This window comes from Bidens hawaiensis, unplaced genomic scaffold (assembly GCF_021521415.1).
Source record: "Bidens hawaiensis isolate Kalapana, Puna unplaced genomic scaffold, B.hawaiensis_p1.1 tig00032165_1, whole genome shotgun sequence".
In the NCBI taxonomy this organism is placed as follows: Eukaryota; Viridiplantae; Streptophyta; class Magnoliopsida; order Asterales; family Asteraceae; genus Bidens; species Bidens hawaiensis.
Window position 1 is genome coordinate 13,631 of NW_027495470.1, and position 10,157 is coordinate 23,787.

At 42.1% G+C, this 10,157-nt stretch overlaps 1 pseudogene across 1 annotated transcript; it reads left to right on the forward strand.

Moving 5' to 3' along the window:
* The first annotated feature begins 598 nt into the window (after nucleotides 1-598).
* Nucleotides 599-7,325, forward strand: LOC143583192 (putative inactive receptor kinase At1g48480; annotated as a pseudogene). The gene is made up of 3 exons (XR_013144114.1): nucleotides 599-1,834; nucleotides 6,360-6,416; nucleotides 6,705-7,325. The product of XR_013144114.1 is annotated as a putative inactive receptor kinase At1g48480 (transcript).
* Nucleotides 7,326-10,157: the final 2,832 nt, after the last annotated feature.

Below are 10,157 nucleotides of genomic sequence, written 5' to 3' on the forward strand. Positions count from 1 at the left end.
AAATAAACACCATCTTTTCTAATCCACTACCCCTATCTTATATCTATTTTTGTACCAAAGAAAACCCAAAGATTTTATGCAGCGTCCAATTGACGAACAATCAGCAACCACCATCATCTTCAAATACCCAAAACTAATCATCAAATCTTAATAATTATCAAAACCCATCAACAATTCTCTTCAATTTCCACAAATCCATATCAAATCAATAAAACCCATCAACTTTCTAGCTTCAATTTCACTCTGCTAGCTTTGTTTCAATTTCCTCTATTTTCAATCGGAATTTGCATTTTATCTTATTAAAGATTAAAACCCATCATCAAATCTTTATAAGTACTAAAACCCATCAATAAATTTCTTCAATTTCCACAAACCCACATCAAATCAATAAAACCCATCAATTTTCTTGGTCCAATTTTACTCTGTTTCCTCTGTTTTCAACCGGAATTTGCATTTTTTATTAATAAGGATTAAAACCCATTATTAAATCTTTATAAAGATTTAAACCCATCAATAAATCTCTTCAATTTCCACAAAACCACATCAAATCAACAAAACCCAAAATTTTCTTGCTTCAATTTCACTCTGTTTCCTCTGTTTTGTGTTTTAACTTAATTTCAACCGGAATTTGTGTTTTATCTTAATAAACATTTAAACCCATCAATAAATCTCTTCAATTTCCACAAAACCACATCAAATCAATGAAACCCAACAATTTTCTTGCTCCAATTTTGCTTTATTTCCTCTGTTTTCAACCAAAATTTGCATTTTCCGACCTTGCCGGAGACAGAGCCGCCTTAATAAACCTCCGATCCGCCGTCGGCGGCAACACTATCCGATGGAACTTGTCTAACACATCACCATGTAATTGGACCAGAGTTACATGCAACAACGTAACCAATCGTGTAACAGAGCTGCGGTTACCCAGTGACAGACTCGCCGGAGTAATTCCGGCGAACACAATCGGAAACTTGACAGCACTACGAGTCCTCAGCCTCCGTGGAAACCGGATTTCGGGTCCAATTCCGGAGGATTTGGGGTTGTGTTCTGAGCTTTTGTTGCCTACTTTGCAAAATAATAACTTTTCCGGTGAAGTTCCGGTGACTCTGTTTCGGTTGGTTAATTTACTCCGGTTAGATATCTCCGGTAATAATATTACCGGAGACATTTCATTGGGTTTTAATAATTTGACAAGATTGACATATCTTAATGTGTCGGCAAACCGGTTGACCGGAAGCATACCGGGAAATTTAGTTAATTTTCCGGTGAGTTCATTCGCCGGAAATGATTTATGTGGGCCCCCTTTAAATTCTTGTCCAATTGAAGGTGAAAATGAAAGTAGTGGAAATGATGATAGTGAACTTTCCGTTGGAGCGATTGCCGGAATCGCGGTGGGGTCGACGGTCGGGTCGATCGTGGTCGTTGGGATAATTTTTGTTTTGTTGAGAAGGAATAACCGGCGTCGCCGGGGAAGCTGCCGGAGTTTAATTTTCGGAGTCCGAATCATATTATGGCTAGTGAGAATACCGGGTCGGAAGACGGGTATTCGGGTCGACCCAATGTTAATGATGAGGGTTTTTGTTGGATGATTTGTTAAGGGCTTCTGCTGAGGTTTTAGGCAAGGGGATTGTGGGTACAACTTATAAAGCTTATTTAGGATTAGGACATGATGGTGAAGTGATTGTTAAGAGGCTTAAGAATGTTTGTGTTTCTAAGAGGGAGTTTACTAAGAAGATTGTGTGCATTGGAGAGTTGTACCATGAGAATTTGGTGCCTATTAAGGGGTATTATTATGGGAAGAAAAGCTTCTTGTTTTTGATTTCTGAAGAGGTATGTACCCGCCTCAACACCGAGCAAGGCGGGTCAACCCACAAGATAAAGACATTATGAAGGCACAAAGCCAAAACCTATGCGCATGGCGCATACAAAACATGCTCAGGCATCATATGCCCAGGCACACATATGCTCGCGCATCACATATACGCGCGGCGCATCAGCGCGCGGCGCATATCACATGCTCGTGCATATCACATCTGCCCAGACACACATGCTCGCGCATCACATATGCGCGCAGCGCATCAGCGCGCGGCGCATATCACATGCTCGTGCATATCACATCTGCGCATGAAATATCTGCGCGTGAGAATAAAGAGAAGACCTCGCGCATCCTCAGGATGGGCGCATATCACACGTGCGCATAATCAACCTCGTCCTTATCCAAATCAGGATTAGGGCAACCTTGATTGTGCACGTCAGACAACCTTCCAGAAGGCATCTTTTTAAGGAGTAAGAATATGCTGATGTTGACAGCTGCCAAATGAAAGGTCGACAACTCAGCATGACACATGTGTTGCCACGTGATTACAACCAACGAGAAAGCGCCAGGTGTCCCAGAGGACATGTGGCGCAGTGCAATTGGAGGAAGCCAACGAGGTTGAGCCCAACCGGTGGTAACCCTAGCACTATAAATACAGCATCAACTCCACTTTGATGACACATTCATACTCAATCATTGACAGTTACAAGCAGTGATATCACATTCAATCATATTGAATTACATTCACTCACAATCGGTTACATACAAACAGACAGTCTCACAATCAGAGGGTATTCAACTATTCAGCAATACTCTTGAGATTCTTTTACACTCATTATCATCTTCTCCACAATATACTGATTCTCACGCCGGAGGGTTACTCCAAAGAGGACCCCTCTGTCCCTTTCTGAGGGGTAAGTAACGGCGCTGTTCATTTTGTAGGTGGAAGAACACAGACCCAGAAGAACCATCGGTGAAATAGTATAATCACACCCGAGGAAAGTAGATCTGCTACCAGTGAGTAGGTCTCGACGCCGCCAGTTCGGCGCGCAATACGGCTTCCTGCTCCTTTGTAACCCCAATAAGGGGAGAATCAGCACTAGCAGGAGCAGGACCAGAACCAGCGGCGCCGCCAACGGCGCCAGGAGTGTCGCCAGCAACTTGTACGCCAGCTACAACTCCTATGAACAAATCAACAAGGAAAAATGGTTTATGACTGAATCCAAAAGAAAAATTCAGAAGACAAATGTGCAAAACATACCTTGGCGCAATTCTGTTCGCGCGGCGAACATCGCCATAAAATTCATTCTACCCTTTTCAGAGGGTAGAACAGGGGACTCCGAAGCAGCCCCCGGCGCAGCCTTAGCACCTTGTGGCGCCTGCGGCTGATCTGCTACCGTCGCCGGTTCTGCAAACATTCAAAGGAGCAAAGGTTTAATAACAATTCAAACAGATGATGACAAGCAAAGTATACCTGTTGCAGGCGCGGCACTGCTTCTCTCTTTAGCCGCGCGAAAGGAGGAGGCGACGCCACCATACCTCAAGTGGACAGGAGGTCTGCCCACTCTCACAGGCAGGGAAGCTAAAGAAACCTTGGTGGTAAACACCTGGGTTTCCTTAGGTCCCTTCGTTTGAGCATGGGGATGAGCGACAGGGGTGTCATCTTTCTTCTGTTTCTTACTGGCCCCTGCGCCAGATTTCCCCTTAGCTTTGCGCTTTAGTAGGGGCGCCTCCTCTTCCTCCTCCTCCTCTTCCGCGAGCTCCAGCTCGTAGTTTTCAAGCGCATCTGCAAAAACAACCAACAGAACTGTTAATAAACTTGGGTATTCTAAAGGAATGAGCATAAGTGCGAAGGCTTACCAGGCGCGTCACTGTCAAAGTCAAATTCCAGATCCACTGGGATGAACATGTCATCGAAGCGATCTGGGAAACCAACTTCCCCAGCGCCAAGCGCGACGGAGCCACCCTCCACTTGTTCATCATAAGCGGCAATGACATAATCCTTGGTGACTGCGCAAAAACAAGTCAAATGATATCAGCAAAAGAATTATGTTCGCGCAGGAAAATAGATAAAGCAATAAAAAAAAAAAAAAAAAAAGAAACTTACACAACCCGTCGACTTGGATAACAGGCTCAAGCGCGCTGTCGGCCCATAGCTTACTCATGCCGACCCCCACCAGCGCCTCCTCGCAAAATTTCTTCGCGGGGGATGGTTCGGCGGTCAGTTTCTTAACCCTGGCGCCAGTTGGGTTCTTGAGGACACCCTCATCCGCAGGCGCAGAAGAGATAGAGCGCATGGTCATACGGATGGGTATCACACCAGCCCTAATGTAAAAGAACCTCTCAGACCAGTCATGAAGGCTCTTGAATGAAACAGTGGAGCACTTCACCTTCTGACTGCGAGGAATAAAAGAGATCCAATTGTCTTGGATCTTGGGCTTGTAAAAATACTGAAAGCGCCGAGGAGTCGGCTCCTCGCGCTGGGATTTGCACATGAACTCAAAGTGAGTCACGCGCATGAGTCCAAACGGATGGACTTGGGATATATGAATCCCATAGAACTTCAGCAGTGCACCCACAAACCTTGTCATCGGGAGACGAAGGTTGCAGTGGGTGAAAAAGTGGCTATATAGGGATATATAGCCGGCAGGCGGGTCCGCCGCCGTTTGCCCGGACCTAGGAAACATGCAGCCAAACAGGGTGGGAAAGCCCTGAGAGGCGATGAGGTTGTCGAGATCGGCCTGCTTCAATTTGCAGAGGATTTCATTCCACCTTTTGGTGGCCTTGGTCCTCCCTACTTCCTCCGATGTGGTCTCAACAACCCTCTTCCCCTTCCCCTTTTGCTTCAATGTCGACATCACCACAGACTTCACACGGCGTCTTCGAGAGGCAACAGAGGTGATTGAGGGGCTAGACGAGTCTGAACTATCAGACATACAACTGCAGCAGCAGATAATCGAAAAATCGAAAAGATGAATATACTCAATTCAGAATATGAAAGGCAGAAAATAGAAAATTTGAAACAATGAAGATGAAGATAAAAATTTCCTAAGGGCCTGCTTTTATAGGCCCAGGAGAGAGAAAAGTGGTAACTGATGGGATTTCACGCGCCCCCACTCGCAGGTGTAAGCCAACGAGGGCGCGGCACGTGTCCCTAACACTGTTGAGGGGACATAAAAACGTAACGGACCTGCCACGGAGCAGAGACGCGCCCCCACTCGCAGGTGCTAACCAATGCGAGCGCGACACGTGTTCAAGACAGCTGTGTGAGGGGACGTGAAAGGCAACTGTAGCACCTCGAGCACACGAAACGTCTGACATGTTTACGGCGCACGTCACCACCAACTAACCACGTGTTCGGACCCTTCGTTTTCAACCCTTCGTTTTCAACCAAATGGATAGAACTTCGCGCAACGATGGAAACAACCAATAAAACGACAAAACCCCTTTAAAAGACCAAATCAGTAAGTCTAATATCCATCTTACCGCGCTCGCGCGAGATAAGACACACATTAGACTGGGGGGGCTTGAAGAGGTATGTACCCGCCTCAACACCGAGCAAGGCGGGTCAACCCACAAGATAAAGACATTATGAAGGCACAAAGCCAAAACCTATGCGCATGGCGCATACAAAACATGCTCAGGCATCATATGCCCAGGCACACATATGCTCGCGCATCACATATACGCGCGGCGCATCAGCGCGCGGCGCATATCACATGCTCGTGCATATCACATCTGCCCAGACACACATGCTCGCGCATCACATATGCGCGCAGCGCATCAGTGCGCGGCGCATATCACATGCTCGTGCATATCACATCTGCGCATGAAATATCTGCGCGTGAGAATAAAGAGAAGACCTCGCGCATCCTCAGGATGGGCGCATATCACACGTGCGCATAATCAACCTCGTCCTTATCCAAATCAGGATTAGGGCAACCTTGATTGTGCACGTCAGACAACCTTCCAGAATGCATCTTTTTAAGGAGTAAGAATATGCTGATGTTGACAGCTGCCAAATGAAAGGTCGACAACTCAGCATGACACATGTGTTGCCACGTGATTACAACCAACGAGAAAGCGCCAGGTGTCCCAGAGGACATGTGGCGCAGTGCAATTGGAGGAAGCCAACGAGGTTGAGCCCAACCGGTGGTAACCCTAGCACTATAAATACAGCATCAACTCCACTTTGATGACACATTCATACTCAATCATTGACAGTTACAAGCAGTGATATCACATTCAATCATATTGAATTACATTCACTCACAATCGGTTACATACAAACAGACAGTCTCACAATCAGAGGGTATTCAGCTATTCAGCAATACTCTTGAGATTCTTTTACACTCATTATCATCTTCTCCACAATATACTGATTCTCACGCCGGAGGGTTACTCCAAAGAGGACCCCTCTGTCCCTTTCTGAGGGGTAAGTAACGGCGCTGTTCATTTTGTAGGTGGAAGAACACAGACCCAGAAGAACCATCGGTGAAATAGTATAATCACACCCGAGGAAAGTAGATCTGCTACCAGTGAGTAGATCCACGTTTCTTCAATTTCTATCCCATGGGGAGCTTGTCTTCAATCTTGCATGGTATGTATCTCATTCTTTCTAAATGACTGTTTGGTAGCTTCTTAATGAGATGATATCTGAATTAGTCAGATGTATAGTGTGTATGGTTACATCTCTTAATGGATCCAGAAGCCTCTTAATGGTTAAGTTTCATTAATATGTTGAATGATTCAAAGGCTACCTCTTAATCAGCTAAAAATCTTATTAATTTAGCACCTAATTGCCAAACAGTCCCTAAGTTTTTATGCTAGTTTCTTGGTTTTTAAGGGTATTTTTAAGATTATTGATTGACTTTTGTGATTATTATAGGAAACATGGAGGAAAGATCTCAATTAACATGGGAGATTAGAAGTAAAATTGCTTTGGATGTAGCTTGTGGTCTTGAACACCTTCATTCTCACAATCTTTCTCATGGTAATATTAAATCAAACAACATTCTTCTCACCGTTGGATACCAAGCATGCTTGTCGGAATCCGGATTGATACAACTTGTGTCATCTTCGACCCCAAACTTGTCTGGATTCCGCGCTCCAGAGTTGATTGATACACGTGTAACATCTAAAGACGCGGATGTGTATAGTTTTGGGATACTGGTTCTTGAACTTTTGACGGGTAAGGATCCTACGGATTTGTTGAACGAGGAAGGGCTTGATCTTCCTACATGGGTCCAGTCGGTGGACGATTCTAGGTGGAAGAACGATGTGTTTGATATAAATATGGTAAACAGTAATGATAACTCGGATAAGATTATCAAATTGTTGCATCTTGGTATACGTTGTGCTTCTCAAGTTCCACGTAGACGAGGTTCTATAACCGAAGTGGCGAAACAAATCAAGAAAGTATGCAAGTTTTGATGTGCTTATTTAGTTACTTTTTTTAAATTGATGTCTGGTTAGTGTTTGGAATCTTGATGTATATTTCTTGAGGATTGATTGATGTAAAAATATTATTTTTATCCAATATTTACATCTGCTAGTATTTTTTAATTGTGGGGCAAAAATTGTGATTCAAATTGCTATAGAAGTCTTTGTAGATATAATCCTAAAAAGTGTCCATGAACCATTCTGTTCCATATATTAGCTAAGTTGACCAATGAACACATAGTTAGGGATTAAAGCCCAAACAAACAGCCCAGTTTTTACTCAAATGGATTGTATCTACTCTCTGCTTTCCATTTTTAATTGTCTACTCAAGAATTTTCCCTTTGCTTGTATCACCATAGTATAGGATAGCAGATTATATTTGTCACACATAATTATGTGGACAATATTAGGCTCTTCCTACCTAAAACTATTATTAGTAGGATCCTCTCCGAGGACATGATTGGAGATAGGAATTCTTGAAGAAATATGATTAAAGTTAAAGATTTTTATGAAGAAATTAGCACCTTAAGGCTTCTATTTACCTTATTTTGGTCACACATCATATACTATTATTATTATTTTATTATTACTAGTATTGTTTTATTATTACTGTTATTATTAGTATTATTATTAATACTACTACTACTACTACTACTATTATTATTATTATTATTATTATTATTATTATTATTATCTCATTTAATATATATTGCCTCATACATATGATTACATAGATGAGGGTCTCTCTGAAAGCCACCTCTTTATCCCGTTGGATAGAGGTACGGTGTGCCTACATCCCACCCTCCCCAGACCCTACTTATAGCTTTGCTGTTGGTGGGACTTTACTGGGTATGATTGATTGAAGTCTTATGGAACATGTTGGATCTTTAGTTGGTCACTTGTGTCGATGGTCAGGAGGGTTCACTTCCAAGTAATCAACTTTTGTTAGCCTGGTAAATGGAATCTGTTCTAAATCTTATGAAATGTCCTATTGATAAAAATATACGATTTGTGTAGCTTTTGTTAGCCCGTAATTGCGTTGGCCGGCTCATCGAGCCTATGATGAGCTGGTGTTTTGTTTATCATGTTGGGTCCGTAATATGATTTACAAGGAATAAATGTCGAGCTAATGACTTAGACAACGATTTATTTATTTATTTATATAGATTTTTTTTTACTAATTATTATTTTAATATGATAAGGCTTTGTATTATAGTCTAATTAGGTTTTCAAGTTTAAATTAGTATATATATACCCGAGCTTGTAGGTCATACCAATGTGAATTGTAATTTTCGAGTTGAATGATGCTTATAGAGATCAAGCTTATGATCTAAATTTGTTTTCTTTTTATGTGTTGATTCTGGTTACCAAACTTCAGCCTTTTCTTTGCTATGAGTGCTCAAACTCAAGACCTCATGAAGAACTCTTTTCCGGGATTGTATTTGCTTATGAGTTATCGAGTTTAGGATATAATTAGCAAAGTTTTTGTGGATTTTGTATGATTATGTAATAGTTAGATACCATGTTCATGTTTAATGTAAGAATTTTGTTGATACCACCATACTTTATATATTTCTTCATGAGCTACCCTCATGAGTCATGGCCTCATGATCAAGACTAAAGGACACCTTGTCAGGCCCAATTCAAGTCGGCCGAAGTTTAGTAAGCCCGAGTCAGGACTGGGCAAGATTTAGTGAGCCCAAGCTATGGTTGGCCCATTATGATTAATTCCAAATTAACTTACATGAATAGGGGTAGATATGAAACAAAAGACGGTTCGGGCTTGGTAAACCGGTTCCTGACACGGCCCAATAACACAGAATAACCAGTTTAACTTAAACCAATTTAAACCCGACACCACCCTATAGTTTGGCTACCGGTTCCCCTCTCATGGCCCATATCGATTCGTAACCCGACCTGATTCCCCACAATCCAATTTCAAATTGACCTAAACCGATTTTTACAGGGTTCAAATATTATCTACCAAAGCCGATTAATGACCCAAACCGGTTTATCCTCAACTAGTTTTCACCATCTGGTATGGCCTTCAAAGGTTTGGTGTACTAAACAAGTAGACATAAATCAACTTTTTAATTGTCGTGTCTAAACAGATCAAATATCCATTTACCTATTAAGTACCCATCAGTACCTGATTATATGTTATATACCCTAAATAATTACCCTTAAATATATGTACCAAACAATCAAACACGAGCTACATCATTTCAATCCAACATCAAGTAGACGACGTACAAACCCTTCTCTAATTCCCCCTTCTCTGGATCTCCGGTAGTATGGTGTTTTCCATCCACATCTCCGGTACTCGCAGCCCTTCGATTCTCTGGCAATCCAGCCTCCTCGCAATTGCAGCAGCGCCACTGGCCATCGAACGGCCGAACCCTTCTTCGATTATTCAGCAGGTTTGTGTCTTATCGTGTACACATGGTATTAACAAATTCGCGTTCGAGTTTGGGATACAGGTACACGATAAATTTTCATATCGTGTACATGTATGTGGTCATACACAATAATGTGTATACATAATGTTTTAACGTAAGCCACACGCCAATCTTGGATATGGTCGCACCATAACTATCGTACTTTCAACACATACATGAATCAAAAACCTAATCTTGATGCATGTAACAACCAATAATAGCCAAATATCCAAATAACCAATAACCTCCAACACAAGGCAACAAACCGAAACCCGACATTAGTAACAAGTTCATCGTCTTCTTCATTATTCTTCGTTGTCACTTTCAATTCATCCATCTTTTCAATCAAATTCAACCACTTTCTTCAAATTAAACCAAAACGCACTTTTAATTGTTCATCAATTTCTTTAGATCAGCTGTTTTTTGATCTGGGTTTTGATCAAATTCAAGTTTTTTTTTTT